This window comes from Passer domesticus, chromosome 1 (genome assembly GCF_036417665.1).
Source record: "Passer domesticus isolate bPasDom1 chromosome 1, bPasDom1.hap1, whole genome shotgun sequence".
NCBI classification, from domain to species: domain Eukaryota; kingdom Metazoa; phylum Chordata; class Aves; order Passeriformes; family Passeridae; genus Passer; species Passer domesticus.
Window position 1 is genome coordinate 68,317,751 of NC_087474.1, and position 19,955 is coordinate 68,337,705.

A 19,955-nucleotide genomic window follows, 5' to 3' on the forward strand; every position below is an offset into this window, starting at 1 on the left:
GGTACCATGACCAACAGCACTAGCCAAAATACTGGCAGGCACATTGCTGCCAGGAGGAGACAGAGCTGGGACTATACTAGACTTTAATTTTCACAGGACATAACACATATTTTCGTTTGGGTTTTTTTTGGGTTTTTTTTTTTTTCCTTGAATTTTGTTCCTTTACTGTTGTTTTTCCCCCATGTACACTTCTTTTTTTTTTTGTCCCCCCCCAATATTATGGGAAATACAGTGCCTTTATGGCAGCCAAAGCTTACATTTTGGGTACAAATGCAAGTTCTTTTGTCTAGATCCACATATATTAAGATCTAAATAATTGTATTTTTCCTAGTATTACTGAACTGCCTTCCAAGGACATGTGCTCAATTTTACGAGTATCCTTTCTTCCCCCCATCTATATTGGAATTGCTGCAGGCTTGCTACAGAAGCCTGTACAAGTTAAAAGGATTGAAAACTGAGGAGGGTGGAAGATAAATTCAGAACTAACATAAGGAAAATATATTTTTTCAGAAGTCCACAGTTATTCTTCTGGAAGGTGTTAGATTAGATCTCAATCAAAAAGGGGAAAAGAGAAAATATTACAACAGTCAAGACCTGGAAGATGCAAAGTACACTCAAAGAAACAAAAGGCAATTTCAACCCACAATGCATCTTACAAACAGTATGATTATCCTTACTGCAAAGGGTTTTTAACTGTTTTACAAGAAGGGGAAAAAGTGACTGAAGATGGAGATCTGGGAGACAAGAGTTTCTTAAACTCTGGCTTTCTCAGTAGGGTAAAAAATCTTCCATGTGAGAGTCATCTGTGTCCAAAAGCACCTTACCTTCATGTAAGTAGTTTGTATCTGTTTGAAGGCAAAACTGCAAAGGTGAAGAATCCCATCACTTCTTCACAACATTCTAGAAATAGAAAACAAGTAAGAAATGGGATGCAAAAAATCCAGAGCCTCTGTGAGACACATTATTTTTTTGAGCTGTTTTAGACTGCTAAAAACTGAATTCTAGTACTAAAATCTGGATCGACAGCAGATGTACTAACATATAGCTAAACCAGTAATTAATACAGTTATCGTGCTTGCTATTTTGACTGCAGCCTTTTCTGTACAGAAAACACTAATTGTTTATCTGTGCTTATATTAAGGCAGCAAAATTCCTGTCAATCTTACTGCTATTCTTAAGAAATAATTTCTCACAGCAGTTTCTGTAGGGTATTTTCAGAGATAAACACCCTACAGAATCTGCTTTGAAAATTTATTACACTATATTATGACAGAATAAGCTGAATACTAATACTAATAATAACAACAATAATAATAAAACTCAAGAATAACAATAATAAATATTATGATAATGATAACAATAATCTACACAATATACTCATTACAGTCACATAGCAATAAATATAACATATTGGTAAAAAGAAGAAACCAGTAGCCTGACTGAATACTTAGAGCGAGGTATGGACTTGTACTTTTTTAATACCTAAAAATGCATTTATAAAGTAAGCACTCTATTTGAATGAGGGATAGATACAAGGCACCACCAAGCAAGACTTACAAAATTTCAGGAAGCTACATCAAGACAAACCTAGAAATTTTGTGACTGGATTGTAAAATTCAGTATATTCAGAGCTCCTTTTCTGAAAAATAACTCTGTCTGGAAAGTAAAGAAGGAAACAGAGCATCAAAAGAGATTTCTCAATCAATATTGGAAATCAGTGCCATGAGTATGATAAAAAGCTAGATACTAGTTTCTTGTTTCCAAAATCTTATACTCAGTGGTGTTTAATTTTTGATTTTCTGAACAGTCAGATTATGGTCCCTTATTTGTTGAAAAATCAAGATCATATGTTCTCAGCCCTTTTTAGTCATAATGAAGACAGCGTCACCCTTCCTTGCCAGCTTGCTTCAAATATTACATGTTTTACATTACATAAACTAATCACTCCACATTTTAATGCTTTTTCTTTCAAAAGAAAAGGAATGCAGGTCACATAAGTCAGATAAACCTTTATTGTCCTTTATATTGGAAAAAAGGTATGTATATTACATATTTGCATTAGTTGGCCCTTCAAAACGCTTCTTTGAAATTACCATTTTTTAAATCTAGAAATAGGCTTCACAGTCAATTTCAGTTTTTGCAAGAAAAAAACGGTGAATGTGGCCAACTTTGCAACAATCATTAGTACTGCCCTTCTTCTACATAAATGCATAGAGCCAAGTGGTCCTCTGAGTGGTCTCAGAAAGGTCATTGAGGGCAAAGGATGATATAAACAGTACCTAAAAGCATGGCAAATCAATCATAATTAACACTTGGAGGTACTTCCTGCACACACAGACCCTGGAGGGAAAGATCACAGGCAGGGATCACAGGACAATGTGCAGATATAGGAGCAAACAGGTTTCCTCACTCCAGTCTTCCCTTTTGGTTGCTGAGATTGTGCTCTCCCTACAGTGAGAGGGATGTGGGAAATCCCACCTTACACATACAAAAGGGTTCAGGTCTGAGGTAAAGCTGAGAAGGTGCAATGGATAGGCAACTTTCAGAAAAAGAGTTTTCAAGCACTTTGCACATAAGCAACATAAATACCACTTGAGTACCTATGTCCCTTTTCAAGGCCCAGGACACCTCTCCTGATGTTGCACAGGCAGCTGTCATTATAAAAACCACCCTGAAGCAAACTGCAATGTCCAAGGAAAAAGCTGTGTTTTAAAGACAATTTCTGAAGTATTTAGGCACAGAAGGTGAAAGGTGTAAGCATTTACTGATCACAAAATCTACAGTTTTGAAACACCTGCAGAGGGCACCTAAGCCAGTCTTTAACTGATGTATCAGTGCCTTTATCTGAAACAGAAAGAATTGCAGGTTAAGGAACTGAATTCCTCTCTCTTGTACACTGTGCAGTGAGAGTTATTTAATGAAAGAATATAAAGTTGACACCCTTTCTCTTTTCTCCCTTTTCTAGTCCAGGAAGAATGTCTTCTAGGATAAGCCCTGTGGTAGTATGCTCAGGGCATCTTGTGCATCCTCCTCAGTCTCACAAAACAGAGAAACATGCACATATCTAAAGCTGTCAACAGCTGTGTATGCCCAGAAACACACCCTTCAGCACATGGCATGTGTTTTTGGTATCCCCAAGGTCATATAGTCAGACTTGGTGTAAGGAAAGACTTAATTTGGATTAAACATTTACTTACACAAAGAATGCAACACAAATGCTGGAAATCCAAACATTTGAATACATGATGGTCTTTCCCCGCAGATCATCAATGAAGATTTATTGCAGGGCCAAAACCATTTTGTTAGACAAAATCAACTGTTTCTGTGTAGAGTAGAAAAGAGAGAAAAGCATACCCAATGCTACAGAACTAGTTTTAAATTTGTGATCACTACTGGTCAACTATTTAAAACTTTTACAGAAAAAAAATATTTTTGTGTGATATCAAACATTCAAATGCAGAACATGTGCTACATGGTGTGCTATTATTGCTAGAAGCAGTGGTCCAAGGACCTATTGCAGTAGGCACACCAGACTTAAAGACTTAGTGACAAATAGTCTGTGTCTACTTCCTCCTAGTGTCCCGAGTGTTGAAATGATAGTGATTAGTTTGGTACTACAGCACCTGAGGTAATATACACCACTGGTATATCCTTTAACCTTCACTCTTCTCCACTCAAATCCACCACAATCCATATTGAAGTTGTTGACAGAATCTGCATCCCTGTCTCTGCACCAGGACTTTCACTTTCATTAGTGAAAAAGTAGTGAGGCAAATAGCTGGGGTATCTCTGTTGCAGAAGAAAACAGCAGCTATGCCAGTGGATAGCTGGAGTTCCCTCTTCACCAGACAGAGGTCTGCTGTAATGATGGCCAGCATTATTTCAGAACTGTGGATTTCCATGAACCATTTCAGTGCTCTCAGTACCATCAAGGGTTGAAACAAAGATTTGGCTTAAACAAAGTTTACACTAATGTGAATATTTTTTTCAATAGCTGCAGCAATAATGCACCATAGCAAACAAGCAAACAAGCAAACAAACAAAGTGTCTGGCAGAACAGAATTAACATTCTTCTCATAGCAGTTACTGTACTATATACTCCTGATTCTGGTGGCACTTTTTTCCATGAGCTCCACTTTGAACACAAGGATGGCAGAGTGTATCTCACAAATATGGCCTAGCTCCACTTAGATTCTGAACAAGAATGCATTTACTATGCAACAAACCCAATGCATGCATAACCAATTTAAATGCAATTTAAATACTATTATGGGGGTGAAGCACAATTAATTTTAAAATCATATTTAAGTGTTTTTTAGTTTGTGATCTCCTGCCTCATTTAACGTGAAGAGAACACCACTAAATCATTTACTTTGCACATAGGGGAAGCTTACTTTCTGCTCAAGTGTTTAGCATTTTTATTCCTCTTTGTTCTCCTTTTTAAACCAGAATATTTTCTGCTATTACCATGATTACATTGTAAAATGTTTAAAAGCCTCTGTTCACAAAAGTATCATGCAGGAATGCTGAATTTCCTCACTTCAATTTAGCAGGTTTGTCAAATCTTTCTAGTTTGAAACATAATGAGACAAGTTTCACATTCAGTGTTCTCTTCTTATATAGCTTATAAACATTTTGGTTTGTAAATATAGCAGCAGATCTCAGGCAATGAAATAAATCCAGCCAGTGAGTTTAAAGGAGATTTTCCAGTCATGAATGGTAACAGGTCATGATGCGTGCTGGTCTCAGGTATGTGATGATACATTATTGCAACACAGACACATAAATGGAATTAGTGGCTGTAAACAAGTATGAGTTGAAAGGTTACAATTACAGAGAAGAAGCCTTAACATTCATTTATGTAAGTGTGTAGCATAGCGCCACCCAGGACTTAAGACTTGATAAAAAAGCCCAGAAGAATATATATAATTTGCCATCTAAGCTAGTGGTCAACTGTGAAGAAAATCAAGCACAAACATTAAGATTTACTTAGAACAATATAAGGCCTTTTCTGCTTTGGTTTCCTGAGGTTAAAAAGCAAGGGACAGATAAAAATAAATACTGTATATGATGACCAGTTGCTAGTTTTTGTTGCATTGTAGTGCACATCTCTCTCAAAAATTTATCAGACATATTTGTTTTTTTGGGGTATTTTTTTGGTTTGGTTTTGTTTTGTTTTGTTTTTGTTTTTTTGGTAAAAACATCTGAACTTACAATCAGACATAAAAAATAATGTAGGAGTTTGTCATACTTTGAGGACAAACTGGGACGAGGGCTTCATAGGGCACAGGCTGACTATATAGGTTCATATGGATGATTCGATGATTCAGTATAGTCTTAGAGAGGGATGCTTGTGTCAACTCTCAGGTGGATAAACTAATGCAGAAAAAAATTCCATTCAAATATAATTATATCCAAACTAGATCTGATAGCTCACATTGCAATGTACAATGCAGAAGACATCATTCAATATATGCTTTTAGAGTGGTTAGTACAAAAAAGCCAAGCAAGCTTCAGTTGCAGAGATCTTGCAAATGAGAACAGAATTTCAGAATTTGTTCTGCAATTCTCTTGCATGATACATACTCAGAGTAGTGCCTCAAAAAACGGTGCAACTACTTGAGCCCAGATCATTCACTTGAAGTAACTTAGAGTTATCTAAAGTAATAAATCTATATTTATCTAAAGTATAAATCTATATTCTGCCTAACAGAGCACAGATCCCATGGGCAGACTCAGCTTGAGTATATGCCTCTGTATTCCTGAGCCATGTGAGGAATGAGAGTGGTAAGAATGTTCCTAGCACTATGGGTCCTGCCTGACAGGGGTATTGGCCTATACTCATATGTTGTATCTCTAAAGGTGTCAGCATGTGTTTCTCAATAAATACACCATTGTATGCTAAATAAAATGTATCACTTTCCCCAAACTCAACACAAAACCTGCTCCAACTGAACAGACAAATACTCCCACTCATCCTTGTCAGAGGATTTCTGCGCAACAGCACAGAAGACAAGATTTATCCCCTGAAAAATATTGGAGACAGATTGCTTCCTTTTGTCTGCAGCACACAGCATACTGGGAATATTAAGGGCAATACAAAGCTGTTGTCTTGAATTGGTGTTAAAAAATCAGATTTTCAAGATCCTCATGCACAGGCACAAATGTCTGCAGATAACAGCAATCCACCTTCTGCTTGCACATATTGCTTTGCATGATATACATTCACAGCATTGAAGAAACCTCTTTGAAAATGAAGTCATCAAGCTTGCTTGAATCCTGCTCCATTTCAGTCTTTCTACTGGCTTCAGGAGAACCAGAAGTCCCTCCATGACATTACTCAAGTTCATTCACTAGGGCTCAGTGAATTGTCTAATTAATCCTTTCTCTAAATGGTTACATACAATTTAGAAGTGATTTTAACTGTATTTTACACTGCCTTAGCCTATGACCTCACCATTTCATTCACTAAGTAGGTTTAGGCTCAGTACTTTGGTTAAACAGCCAAGAAACTCCTTGCTCCTGCAAGAAGCAGAGATGATGACCGATGATGTGGCGCTTTCTTCCCAGCAGGTCTGAGTGACAGACTTGCAGAAGTTTGCTCTTTCACAGATGAAATCCAAGTTTAAAGAGGATTCATTCATTCCTTTCCAAGCCCCTTGAAGCATGCCTCAGAGTATTAATTTCCAAACTTCAGGCTGGGTGGTTACACTGCATCTGTTGAAATTCTCTCTGCATTGAAATTCTCTCATATCAACTGGATATGTGACTTTTCCATCTCTTAAAAACTGCTGACCAATGTTGCCAATGTATTTCAGTGGGAGTGGTACATATCATTAGTGCTTAAAATGTCTTCTGTATTCCTTACAGAAAGAGGAGAAATTTCAGAATGTGATTTTAAGTGAAATATGTAGCATATTTTCCATGGGCCTCCATATTTATTAAGGCTGAGGTTTCTTGCTTTATTGCAGAAGTGCATAATCCTATTTAAGTAGTCTGCAGTCTCCAGCAATACCAGATCCTTATTTTTGCCCACTGCCTCCAGCGGCCACAGTGCTCTGTCACATGGCAAAGTAGTTCAAGGAATGCGTCTACCCAGAAAAGAGACAATTTCCTCTTCTGTCGATTATTAGTGGGGCAAGTACTGAGCCAACAGTTGTGCAGACACAACATACAGGTAATTATGGGGTTCATTACAGAGAGAATGATTAAATCATCCTTACCACAGATGAAATGCCATGTAACTTAGCTCTAAGCATGCTAGTGAAGGAAAAAGGAAAAGCTGATCCTCCAATGAGGACATCTGTGAAAAGTTTTGCAGAAAGAATGGATTTTGATCATTTAATTGAGCAATTCAATAAAATATTCACTATTTAAATATCTCTAGCTATAGCTTCCTGCACGTGTATTTTAAGGACCAAATACATTGACTAGAGTAGGTCAAATTAGAATCTGTGCTTGGAGCATTGTTTTCTTGGAGTGTTTTCTCAACTCACGGGGCTAAGGGATGTGGTGACACAACTCCTTTTAGAGACAATAACTAACTTAGCAAAATTCATAGTTAAACTGCTGATACACAGATGCTTATAACAGTCAACACTTGTTGCTATTACAGGTTTGTACTACATTCAGACCATGGAAATGAGAAAAGCCATGTGAACATCCCAGTGGAAAAGCCATGTGAACATTAGTCAGTGGTTTGCTTAAAAATCATTGTATGATTTAAAAATCATTGTATGTAAGGCCAGGACTGCATAAAGGACAAATGACTTTTTTAACTTCAGAGGTCCACAAATAGAAGGCTTAATTCAAACCCAATCTGGTATATTTGACTTCACGACAAGCATAATAACTTGCCATCCATCTCAGTAACTACACACAGAATTTTATAGCAGCTGAAGTTATCTGCTTTGCCACACTGCAGGTTTTGGGACACTTATAGGTGAATTTGTTATGTATTCCACCCAGTAATACTTTGACTCGGAGGACTGTGTTAAATTTTTATATGTCAAAGCATACTGGCCCCTTTTTAAATAGATTTAAATATTAAATAGTCTCAAGAATTCATTCTGTACTCATTCCTTTTCAGTTCAAGATGGATTCTCCAAATTGATTATACTACAAAGAAAGTAACGGAAAGATTTTCACATTTATGATATTTTGTGTCAAACACGTTCATGATTTAATGTAAGTTAAAACTTATAAAAAACCACTTAAAACTTACAAAAAAACTTACTTAAAGAGCATCAAAACCTAAGAAGCTGAGGAAACAACCTCCTAAAAGCCAAGGAAAGTATACACTAAAAATATAGTCTGCAGTGAGCTGTGCAGAAAATCTATTGCTGTCCAACCATGCACGGGGGTGTAAGTGAAACTGTAAACTAGAAGTATGTGCAGTACTGCAGAAATGAGACTTGCCAAAACAGAAAGAAGCTATGAGGAAAATAGAATAGAAAAGGGAAAATAGATATGTAATGACAGTATAACTGGAAACTGATTATCCTACAATGGGCTTTTCAAAATGCACGGTGATGTAATGTTGCAGGAAATCTGCTTCATTTAAAATTCCCATAAAATAAAGGGTGAAAAAGTAACATTTAGAAATATAGTAGAAATGGGGAGAGTAGCAGGAAAGAATGAGGAAACGGAAACAGTTATAACAACAGAGCATTTTGATGTTACATAGAATGCAACAGTGGAATACACCACTGTAAAAAGTGATAGGAAGTTTTTGCAATCTGAATGCAGAAAGGGCAGAATCATAATATTCCATAAAATAATAAAATAATTTCTGTTTTCCTTTTTCCAAGTGCATTAAAAAGTTCTAACTAGAAGCAAAAAAAAAAAAAAAAAAAAAAAAAAAAAAAAAAAAAAAATTACCTAAAAGCTTTGTAAGAATTGGCCAAAGAATCACAAGCATTAGCAGTACAGGCTTACTAAATTTTGGCACACTAGGGAGCAAGATAATCCTATCAGGTTTTTAGATAAAAAGTAAACCTGGAAGAAGAAAAAAACCAAAATACTGAAAAAGATCTGGAGATTATATTAGACAATTGTTGGCCATAATAGAGATATTGTCTGTTCAGCTGCATGAATCCCATGGTAAATGCAAATCCTCAACATAAAACACTGAGCAAAATAGAGGGGAAACAGATAAGCTTTAATCACAAGTGGGCAAGGGATATTACTTATATTTTGGCAGGCCACTACCAGTATATACTGCTAAATACACTTCAAAAGTATGCTGATCAATTTGAAAGAGTTCAGAAAAGTATCATAAAATGACATAAGGTCTGACAACAGATTCAGGCAATTCCACACTGATTTTAAACAAGAATTATTTAATTAATAAAATATTCATAATTTCTGTGATGCAAGTGGGCTTTTGAATCTTCCATCAACTCAAATTGCAAGCAGTTCCCTAAATTAGTATCAGGTTAATTGTTGGCACAGAACTTACTTCTGTGACGTGCTGAATACAGATGGATCACCCTTCCCAGCCAGCTGGCACACCCAGACAGGGAGATACAGTGCTGAAGTCAAAACAGACAGGGATGAAATTCAGCAACACCGCTACTTTTATTTCCATGAGTAACCAATGACATTATCTTTCTTCCAGCACAAGGCTTTCTTCCATGAATAATTCTGGCTTGCTGAGGTTCTGGTTTAGTTTTTTTGTGGTGGTGGAGTGAGGGAGGGGAATGACGGGCAGGAGGGGACTTACACAAGCAATTCTTGTGCTTCTTATCTCATGCATTTCACCTATGTGTGTGAGTTAAACATCTACCCACTCACAGTCCTTAGAGAGTAGACTGGTTTTGCATTCATGCACATCATACTAAAATGCATATGAAACTGTAGATTAGATGCCTTATGCAACAATCTGTTTTACTCTCACTCCTAAGATACAAGCACTCAGAAGAAAAGCCTCCACAGAATTAAAGTGAGATATACGCTGCTCCTGAAAAGTATTTTTATATAAACATATGTTTTTACTCACTGGGATTTCAGATCATCTTCAACCATTAAACTTTGAAAAATAAATTTCCATAAATTTAGGATTTCCTTGAATATACGCAATTTGTGAGCACACCAGCTAAGTGTATTTAGGTAATAATTCGGCAAATTCAGGTTATATGAACTATACTACCAGTGTTTTGAAATTTGCAGGTGAGATTTTATTAATATCACAAGGAATGTCATATTCACATATGAAGCTTTTTATTTCCTTTGTATTGTTTTCTATATCACAACAATTTTTTGGGAAATATTTGTTTTGGAGAAAAGTGTCAACTACATAAGAACTGCTTTAACACGTCCCAATTTCATCCCTGCTTTAACACGTCCCAATTTCATCCCATAATCTTTTTTCCAGTCTTGAGGAAACCGAGAGGCTTCTTTTAATTAATCTGTTATGTATGGAGTTGCAGAAAATGAAACTTTTGCCCTGTTCTGAGTAATTGGTGGGCACCTTGGAGTCCTGTTGAGTCAGGTTACAGTGTGGAATAACCATTTCTCAGGAACCCCCCATTCCTCCCTCAAAAGGGGCCACTCATGGAAAATCCCTTCACAGTCTGCTACAAAAGCTTTTCTGCTATTCTTCTTCACAATAATATATATTTTACCCTTCTGAGATGAAAAGACGAAGGGGCTCAAGCTAAGAAAAGTTGACCAGGAGGCTGGTGACAGCAGTCACTTGAGATCCTTTCAGAGATGCTCTCAAGCATAAATATTTAATCTCCTTCGTTCCCCCTAGTGTGAATAATTTTTTTCCCCTTCAAGTATCAAAACAAAGTTATTGAAATGCATATAACCCTGATATTTGATCCGTGGCCTCTAAGGGTCAAATACACACTGACCAAGCTCTTAAAGCCTGCTGGACTTTCAGGTGGTCACTTTGCACACACCAGCTCATCAATCAAGCAATAATCAGCAGGACAAATGGGGGAAGATGCTGGTACAGACTGCTTAAAAGGCCTGGGCAGCTGGTCCATTTCAGAAGTCCCCTTTATATAGTTTCAGCCTTTAGCCCTCCATGTTTGAGGGGAATTAAATACACTTGTTACTTTCAATAGTCTATCCTCACATCAGTTTGCATCAGCAAACAAAACTGGTTGTTGCTTTGGCATGCCTTTTTAAACATTAGGATCACTTCTTCCAAATTAGGAAGTGGCTTGAAAACACTTCAGCAATTTCAGTTTTCATTTAAAACATGTAACACATCCAAACCGCTGCCCCATCTTTTCTTTATAATAACTGGTTTGGTAGAAGATGAACACAGGAAAAAGAGATATTTTTTCTAAACAGTGTGCCATCACATAAACAGATTATAATAAAGCTCATTGAGTTCAGTCCTCCAAATAAACACCATTGTTGTATACATATCTTGAACTTGGCTAGCATTTGTTTTCACGGGTTGTTTGTTGGTCATGTTGATGACAAATTAGTAGAAATTCTGAAATGTCACATCTGTTTATCAAGTAATATGCAGTAATTATTCTTAGCTTTACAATAGTTGAGGATGGATTGGTTGGCAGAACAAAGTATGAAATCATTCTGTCTCTCACCAAGGAACAAGCAAAACTGACAACCTCCTCCACTCCCAGTATGTCATAATTAGAAATTAGAGCTGCATCAAACTGTTTGCTACAGCTGTAAACTCTGGCAAAAGAAAAAGCCCTCCAAAACTATCTGTCATTTACTTAATAGGTTTGCTATTTAGTGTGAGCATGCTGAAACTGAAGATTGGGCTTTGGAGCAGTCAGAGAGCATATTTCCAGGAGTTGCTGGAGGTTAAAGAGCTGCTTTAAAGCCACCCTTTCTTTCCTTTTCTTTTATATTTTGGAGTAAAAATCGACAACAGCGTTTGGATTCGTAGATTTTAGAAATGAAAATATGGTGGATTCTCCTAACACTGAAAAGCATACAGTGAATGCAGAACTGAAAACCACAGTCTAGGAAAAAGTAAAAAAAAAAAAAATAGAAGGGGAAGATTCAAACACAAAATTTAGGAGGAATTTTGGAAACAAAAAAATCCTTCTGAAATGAAGTAATTATATTATTACAACATATTATAATTATATTCTGTGTGAGTATTACATCTTTGGGCTTTCTTAAGGAAAGCAGAAGGAAAGAAAACTATTATCCAAGCGGTCACCTTCAAAATGCCATTATCAGAAAAAAAAAGCGTTAGGCAGATACCCCAGTACATAAAAATTAGCAATAGCAATGCGAAAATGAAAAACCACATGGCCACAAAACCAGAGAGCCACCAGCCCAGCTTGCTTCATTGCCATGGGGGTCAACACAGAAATAAATGTGCCTGTTTGTTTTGGGAGTTTTTTAAAGGTCTTTGAGTTTGGGCCTAGATTTTTCTTAATTGTCAATACACAGACACTGTTTGTACAGTCCACAGGCAGAACACTGAATTTATAAGTAAACTGTATTAACCCGTGTCTGTGTTTTCACTGAAGTTATCTGAAACCTGGCATCAACAAGTAAAAACAACATCTTTTAGCTGGGCTCTATTTTACCTTGTGGAATAAGATGGCTGAGCCAGACTGGACCCATTATCAAGTGATGCCTTACAAGTTGAATAAGCTGACGGATAAATATTCCATCATAACTGCTAGAGGTAACAGGTGACCTTCCAGGCACAGGATGAGGTGGCAGGCATATGAAATTAGTGTCACTGTCAAGCTGTTTGTAATCCAAGCCCTCTGCCTGGGGGGCCCAGCTTTGCAAATGGGCACATAACCAAACAGAAAGAAGCAAAGGCAGGGGGTAGGAAAAAGGATAAACAGCCCTCTTTTCCTGTCATTTCTGCCATGGGTCCTCAGCAGCTTCTCTGCTGCTGACTGACTGGAGAATTAGGAATCCAACATCTGTGCACCGTGCATTAGAGCTGTACCTGTGCCACTGCTGTGCAAGGCACTGAGCATGCCAAGAGCCCAGCTGCTCTTCAGGTGAGCCAGGAGAAGCCATGGAGAAGAGATGATCAAAAGCGCAATAAGTCAGGGCATGTACAAGGTCTGGATTGTCTTGCTGGGCATTTGCTGTGCTGCATGATGTGTCATGATATTGTCTGGTCTCTGTTGCCAGGAGAATCAGGAAACCAGGACTGTCCACCAGGCTGATTTTTTCACTAGAGATTTCATCACTCTGCTGAAAGCTGAAAAGTACCTAAATACTTATTGTTGTCCAAGTCATGCAATCCTTACTGCACAACCTCTAGTGACAACAAAGCAAATTGTGGGAGGGCAGGTTTACTTATGATATTTCTGCTGCCAAATACTATTTGTGAAAGGACAAAATACAGTGGGGTCCTGAGCAAAGTTGAAAAAAAAATTAAAAGTCATTAGAAAGTAGTTTTCCTGAAGTGTAAAGAAGCATTAAGTGTTTTAATATCAGATTCTGTAAATCATCATTACTTCAGGATTTGTATGCATGTTATTTTAGCTAAGAAAATATGATTCTTATATGTTAATATACATAACAATACTGTTGAGCCAATTTATAGCAAGCAAAGCATCAAATTTAATCTAAGAGTGGGTGAAATCCTTATTTCTCATGCTTCAAGCCATGCATTTACAGTCCTTCCTCTCCCCTGTATTATTAACTCAAACTTTCATACAATTTAGTAATATTTTTCTCATCCTCAGCTTCAAATCGATGACCTCTGTATTTGTTGTCTCTGGAATGTCTAGTCTTGAGAGATTTAGTGAAGCAAGGGGAGTTTGTGGACAATTTACATGATTCAGACACTAAACCTGTTGCTGGGGCTCAGGGTTTGTTTTTCAAATGACTTTGCAGAAAAGTGTGTATAAAAGTTTTTTATCCTTGTACGATTTACTAGTCCTACTTCCATTGTCTTTAAGAGATAGAGATGCTTGCTCTGGTGTCAAAAATACCATTGGGGCTACACTTCCTATCAGGCTTTGTTCACTCTTTGTTCACTCTGCCCCTCGCCTCCCAGATTCCAGTAAAATACAGTTCAGTGTTTGAGATTTCCCATTCATCCCGATTAAAACAAAGGCAGCAAAGTTTCCCCCACCAAACTGTGTGCCTGTTTTGAAGAGGCGGCAGCCACCAGCCTTGGTTTTGTCAGGGATGAAAAGAGGGCATCACAGCTGTAAGGCAGCGCAGACGTGTGAAATGGGTTTCACACGCTGCTCAGCTACCAGTGGGGTGGCCATGTATGATTCAGTCTGCGCTGAGTCAAGAAAAGGAAAAGCCTTCAAAGCCACGCCAGCCATCGCCTCTTACAAACCCCAAGTACCCCCTTTGATTGCCATTGCTTTGCTGAAAATAACGCATTTAGTCATTTGTCATAATTATAAGAGTCCCAGTGACAGGGAATGTGGGCCCACCTCTGGGCCCTGCCAGGATGGGGATAATGCCGGCTGCGGGGGATGGCTGCTGCCCGCAGGCCGCGCAGCCCCGCCAGCAGCACTCCCGCCCACAGGTCACGCCTGGCCCCGGCCACAGCCTCGGCCCACATGATTGATAGGCTCACAGCAAAACTAATAATTTCACAGATCTTCATTTCCATTCATCTTCCTAACATGAAATGTATCTCAGTGTGAAGGATCCTGGTCACGCCACAGTAAATTGGGGAGCCAAAAATCTTTACAGCCTCAGAGATGCCACTCAAACCTTCCAGGCCCCATACCCCACCCCAGCCCTCTTTAGCTTCTTGCTTTCTGCAAGCATTTCCCAAAGACAAATAGAGAACACATTATTTAGTGTCCATGTATTGTAGCTCTAAACATTATCTTCAAAACTCAACCAATCTTACCCTATTTGCACTCTCAGCCGCTCTCATTGTGCACATCAGTGTTAGCACACGTTTCTGAGACTCACAAATCTCTATCATTAGAGTATCCTTTCAACCACCTTTTGAATAAGGACATAAATACATTTTTTTCTTTCCTCTGTCAGTTACCTAGGCTCCCCAAGTTTTTTTGCAACAAAGATTGCTTTTTCACACGAGGAAGATTTTCTGCACTCCCAATTAAATTCAGAGTCCTTCAGTAGTGTGAGTGAAGATTCCTGTAGCGATTGCTGTACTTGCCAGAAAAAAACTTATCAGGAAAACATACACCCCATGTGTGCATCAAGGAAATATGGGGAGAGGCAAGTCAAGGCAGTAGAAGGTGAAACTTTCTGCTGAGGGACTGAGTGAGAGAAGAGTATCTGTAGCTTGAAGTTATCTCTAGATAACTTCAAGCTACAGATGGAAGTAGCGAAAGAATGGAAGGGAAATAGTTTGGTTTTCTACATTTCCCCTATTCCATCCAGCAAACAAACACTCATCAACAGAGGCTTTTTTTTGCATCTGAAGCATCAGTGAACACTTGAGAGAGGTGATACAGGAAAAAAATCATGGATGGATACACACACACACACACACACACACACACACACGTACAAACAGTAAATTCTAAGCAAGGACTTCAGGACATGGTCACCACATGCTGAAGACCCACTTGCTTTAAGCTGATGTCCCTTGGTCTCTTAAGCCAACACAACTGGCTGCCAGGGTGCTCCTATTCTCTAGAGCCTACTTACCAAGATGTAGGAAATGTGTATATACAAACAAAGGAACAAAAGAGTTATATCAAACCTCTTTGTGCTTTTGGGATATGGCATACATTTACTTTAGCTTGCCTGATGAGGAGCCAAAAGTGTTTTGGACAGCTGCATGCCTCTCACATCCTAATACTGATCAAACCACATTTGAATTTTTATTTACTTGAACCATTCACTTTTGAATCTTTCTTGTTTACCAAGTAAGGAGTGGGCTCTTCTGTTTGCTTTCTTGCTGTGGAAAACACTTGCAACTGTTTATAGAGATCTTCAGTTAGTGAAATTTGGTTATTAATAATCTAGCACTAAGTGGCATCTTCTTTTGAGGACAGTCAGCAAAATTAACCCTTTTGTAAAACAAGGTCTTGGTTTGCATGAGTAAACATTGCAGACTTTAAAACTGCACTATTAAAACCTTGGTGGCTACATCTTATGGCTTTACTTGCTGCTTTTTTGTTTTTCCCCCCAGCCTATTTCTTTGTTCAAAATGCTGTTACATTCACATTCAGCATCCATAACATGTCTGAGGTCTGGATCCCAAGATTTTGCAAATGCAAAAACAACAACAAAAAAAGGATATCTCTAAAAGATGTTACCAGACAGGCAGAATTATATGAGAAGACACATGTAAAGACTAAAGAATGAGCTCAGTCTTTTTTCGATATAGCAAAATCCTGTCTGCTCAGACTATCAAAAAATCCAGCTTTATCCTCCCAAGTTTGTTTCTGTTTTGCTGATTGCACTACTTTCCTGTAGCTCATCTACAATGAATAAACTTTATTTTAATTTAGAAAGCAGTCTCATGCTCTATTTTTACTGCAAGGAAAACAACTGATTTCCCCTCCCCCTAGCAAAAGCTGGTGCAGAACCCAGTCCCTGGCAGCTGCTGCTGACTTTAAGCACCATATATAAGGTATTAAACCACCCACTTTATGTTCTAATAACATTAACAGTCTCACATGAACCAGGACATTCAGGTTAAAGCTGAAATTCTCTCCTTAAGTCACCACATTGTGTCTAGGTACAGTATTGCAGCACTTAATCAGAGGGCCTCAGAGCAGTGGGGGGTTCATACCATATGTGCTATAATACCTAAGCACAGCGGGGTGAGTTAAGGACAGAGTTTTAGACTTAACTCTGAATTTCTTAGATTCTGTCAGGACCATGCTTAATGTTTTTGAAAAAAATTGCATGATGTGTGTCTGGAGAGTTACTTTCTTCTTAATAAAAAAAGGAAAGAAAGATATAGTGGGGGTGGGAGACAAGTGAGGATGATTTCTCAGGAAAAGATAAAAGTAGGTGTATACAATGCCAACTATCTAAATTGTAAGTGTGGACATGTTGATATTCTACAAATATTTATACAACTTTCAAACACATTAACTTAATCCAGATGATTGATAAAGCTATATGAAAAATACTCTTTCAACACAAAATTTATAATTTTTAAGACATTTACTGGAATTATATAATGTTTCATTTTCTTAGGATCTTCTTCAAGGCCCCAGCCTAGAGCTGGATGAGCACTGAAAAATACATTCCCTAAGGAGATGCTTATACTTTAAAGGTGAATAATATTTCTGCTCAATTTGTGCTTCTTCCCAGCAACCTTATTGAAACTACATATTTCCTATGTATTAATCACATTTCATATTCAAAGCTGATGTTCATATAAAAACTCCTTAAAGCAATCTGCATGAAGGTAAGGGAACTAAACTTGAAAATGTGACACTGAGTTTTCCTAGGGCAGCTTTATTTACTGGTGATATCACAGGAAGGCCAAAAAACAAACCCTTCATTTCTTACTAACACAACAGAAAATAAAAGTTATTTAAACACACAGCACTAATGTTCTCAAATCTAAAAAAGAGGAGTAAAAGAAGTTGTACCAAAACTGAACAGCCAGTATTAGTTTCTGGAAACAACACTTCTACAAGTACATCTAATTGGTGGTTATGGTGAAGGGTTTTTGTTTTTAAAGAACATTGAACATCACCGAGACATCTACTATTCCTACAGAAAAGTGGCAAAGTAAATTTCCACAGTACATACTACTTTCACTGGCCCTTGAGTCAAAATCCCTTTTCACAAGTAGAGGGTAGGTACTTCGCTAGAATTATTTATTATGCTGCATCCTCTGCAAGGGAAATCAATTGAACAGAATATGAACACCGCTCAAGAATTGTTGCCCCTCTCTCACTAACACAGGTCAGGTGTAAGATGTCATAAATTGTACCTTGGTGAACAACAATCAACTTACCTGATGATTTTTAATGTGGGAAACCAGCAAGATCTAGAGGGAATGTCTGAGAAAGACATGTGAAACACACCCTCAAGAGCAGTCCCCAGTGAAAATACAAGCTCGCCTCTTCAGAGAAAAGCTCATTAAAAACTAGCAGATCTCAGTGGTTTTGTTACAAACCAATCAACAAGAACCTGCAAAGGAGTCTGACCTCACCCAGATTCATGGGTCTTCTATTTTTGACTTTACCTGCTAGTGATAAGAATTGATTTAAATTATTCTAAAATTAGTGCTGTACAGCAAAGGATGGTTGTAGCATGTCTCAGCAATGTTGCAGTTTTACACGTTTTGCTGTTGTGTGTCTGTGTGTGTGTGAGTATGTTCTCTAATTGGAAAAGTGTAACCCTTAAATCCAGGAATCAGTGACTGAATTAACTTTCCTCCTGGAGGAGAGGTTAGGAATTGACTTCCTCATAAGTGAGGTTGTTACCCTGCGATGCAGGTGGAAACTAGAGTGTAGTTCTCATAAAGTTAACAAGATCACTTTGCCAAGCCTCATGTAATTTCAGTCACCTATTGCCAGTGAAGGTAGATAACATTTTTTGTTGCTACAGATCAGCCCTCCAAAAACAGAGCAGATATTTTGCAGTTTTAACCCACCAAAAATGAACACATTAAAAATGTCCCAAATCATTAGAAACAGAAGGGGTTAAAAAAAAAAAAAAAACAACAACCAAAACCAAAACAAAAACAACAGAACCAAAACCAAAACCAATAAATCTAAATGCTTGTAGAGTAGTGTAGGAAAGCATTTTGTACTGAAAGATCTAAACACACTCATATAGATAGTGTCAACACAGGCAGGCAGTACAAAACCATAGACATCACAACAAGTTCCTAATCCAGAAAGAAGCTACCCCTATGTCTTGTTTTTGTCTTTAACACCTTTTAGCTTATTTTCCTCACACGTCTACCCTCCCTGCTTTTAGGCTGGAAGAAACTGTGAAGTGGTAAAAGGACTTTGTGCTCATAAAGGTTTGATGACTCGACCATCTGGCTGGGAATGCTCATAAAGGAAGCCCTGCAGAGGTTAAGGAGGTCAGAGACTACACAAGGAGGGGCTGAGGTGGGTCCCAGCACTTCTCTGGCACCCGAATTCTCTCCAGCTTGTAGTAAGGTGCTCTCATCAACCTCCACAGGGAATGGTCTCTGTTGGACTGGTGACAAACATAACTTCTTTCTCTTGCTCACTTTCATAATTCTGTGGAAACGTAAAGGAAATCTCTCTGCCCATATCCCATTGTAATCGCTTCCATCCTCTACCAGTGCTCAGCTCATTAACAAGTGACCTGAAGGCAGGGGAAAAAAACTACAACTTTTGTATAATGGAGCCTTGCTGTGTAGAGACTATAAAAGTAAACAGGCCTGGTTCACTAAAAAAAGAAAAGAAAAAAACCCAGAAAAAATACTAAACTGTTCTCTGAAACAATTAAATGTCTGATTTTAAAATCTAGGTACGTGACAGGTATCTCAGTAGCATGTGCTTGTATTTTCCATGCTATATGCCCAAAAAGCATATATTTAAAACCTGTACACACAAAGTTGTAGGCTTCTGCTGTACTGATTGCCCTGGCAGTAGATAAGTACCCAGCATCAGGTTTATGAATTGCAGGCTTCATTAGTCTTCAAATGGTAACAAAGGAAGATGCGTCCTAAAAAGTGTCATCCTTCATCTGAGAGGGTAGTGCCTGACACATTAGGAATCTATATGCTCAATTAACCACTGGCAGGCTCATTTTTTCTGTGCCTCTCATTCAGCCTCTCCCCCCACTCCTTTTCCTCACTAGTCCAGCTTTCATTCTCACCGAATCCTTCAGCCCTTGTGTAGATAGCCCTGACTATATGCAAACACTTAATTACAGAGTGGCTGGAGGGATTACTTTTGGCTGCTACTAGTTCTCTCTCTCTCCCAATTTCCTGTGAAAAGCCAAATAATCTTATTGCTGTCTTCTGCTTTTAATTACCAAAAGTGAATACACTCAGATCATTTGTTTTTAAAAGCTAGTTCACAAATTTAAGATCTGTCTTGGACATTAACATAGTTTGATGATTAAACTGTAATAGC

The 19,955-nt window shown here is 38.0% G+C and overlaps 1 long non-coding RNA gene across 2 annotated transcripts; it reads left to right on the top strand.

The window, feature by feature from the left end:
- The first annotated feature begins 14,174 nt into the window (after positions 1 to 14,174).
- Positions 14,175 to 18,920, top strand: LOC135288168 (uncharacterized). 2 transcript variants are annotated; one of them, XR_010351436.1, is made up of 3 exons: positions 14,175 to 14,274; positions 17,077 to 17,155; positions 18,820 to 18,920. It is a non-coding gene; the product is annotated as an uncharacterized LOC135288168 (long non-coding RNA). The 2 variants fall into 2 exon arrangements; XR_010351435.1 differs by lacking the exon at positions 14,175 to 14,274 and adding an exon at positions 16,438 to 16,501.
- The last annotated feature ends 1,035 nt before the right edge of the window (positions 18,921 to 19,955 follow it).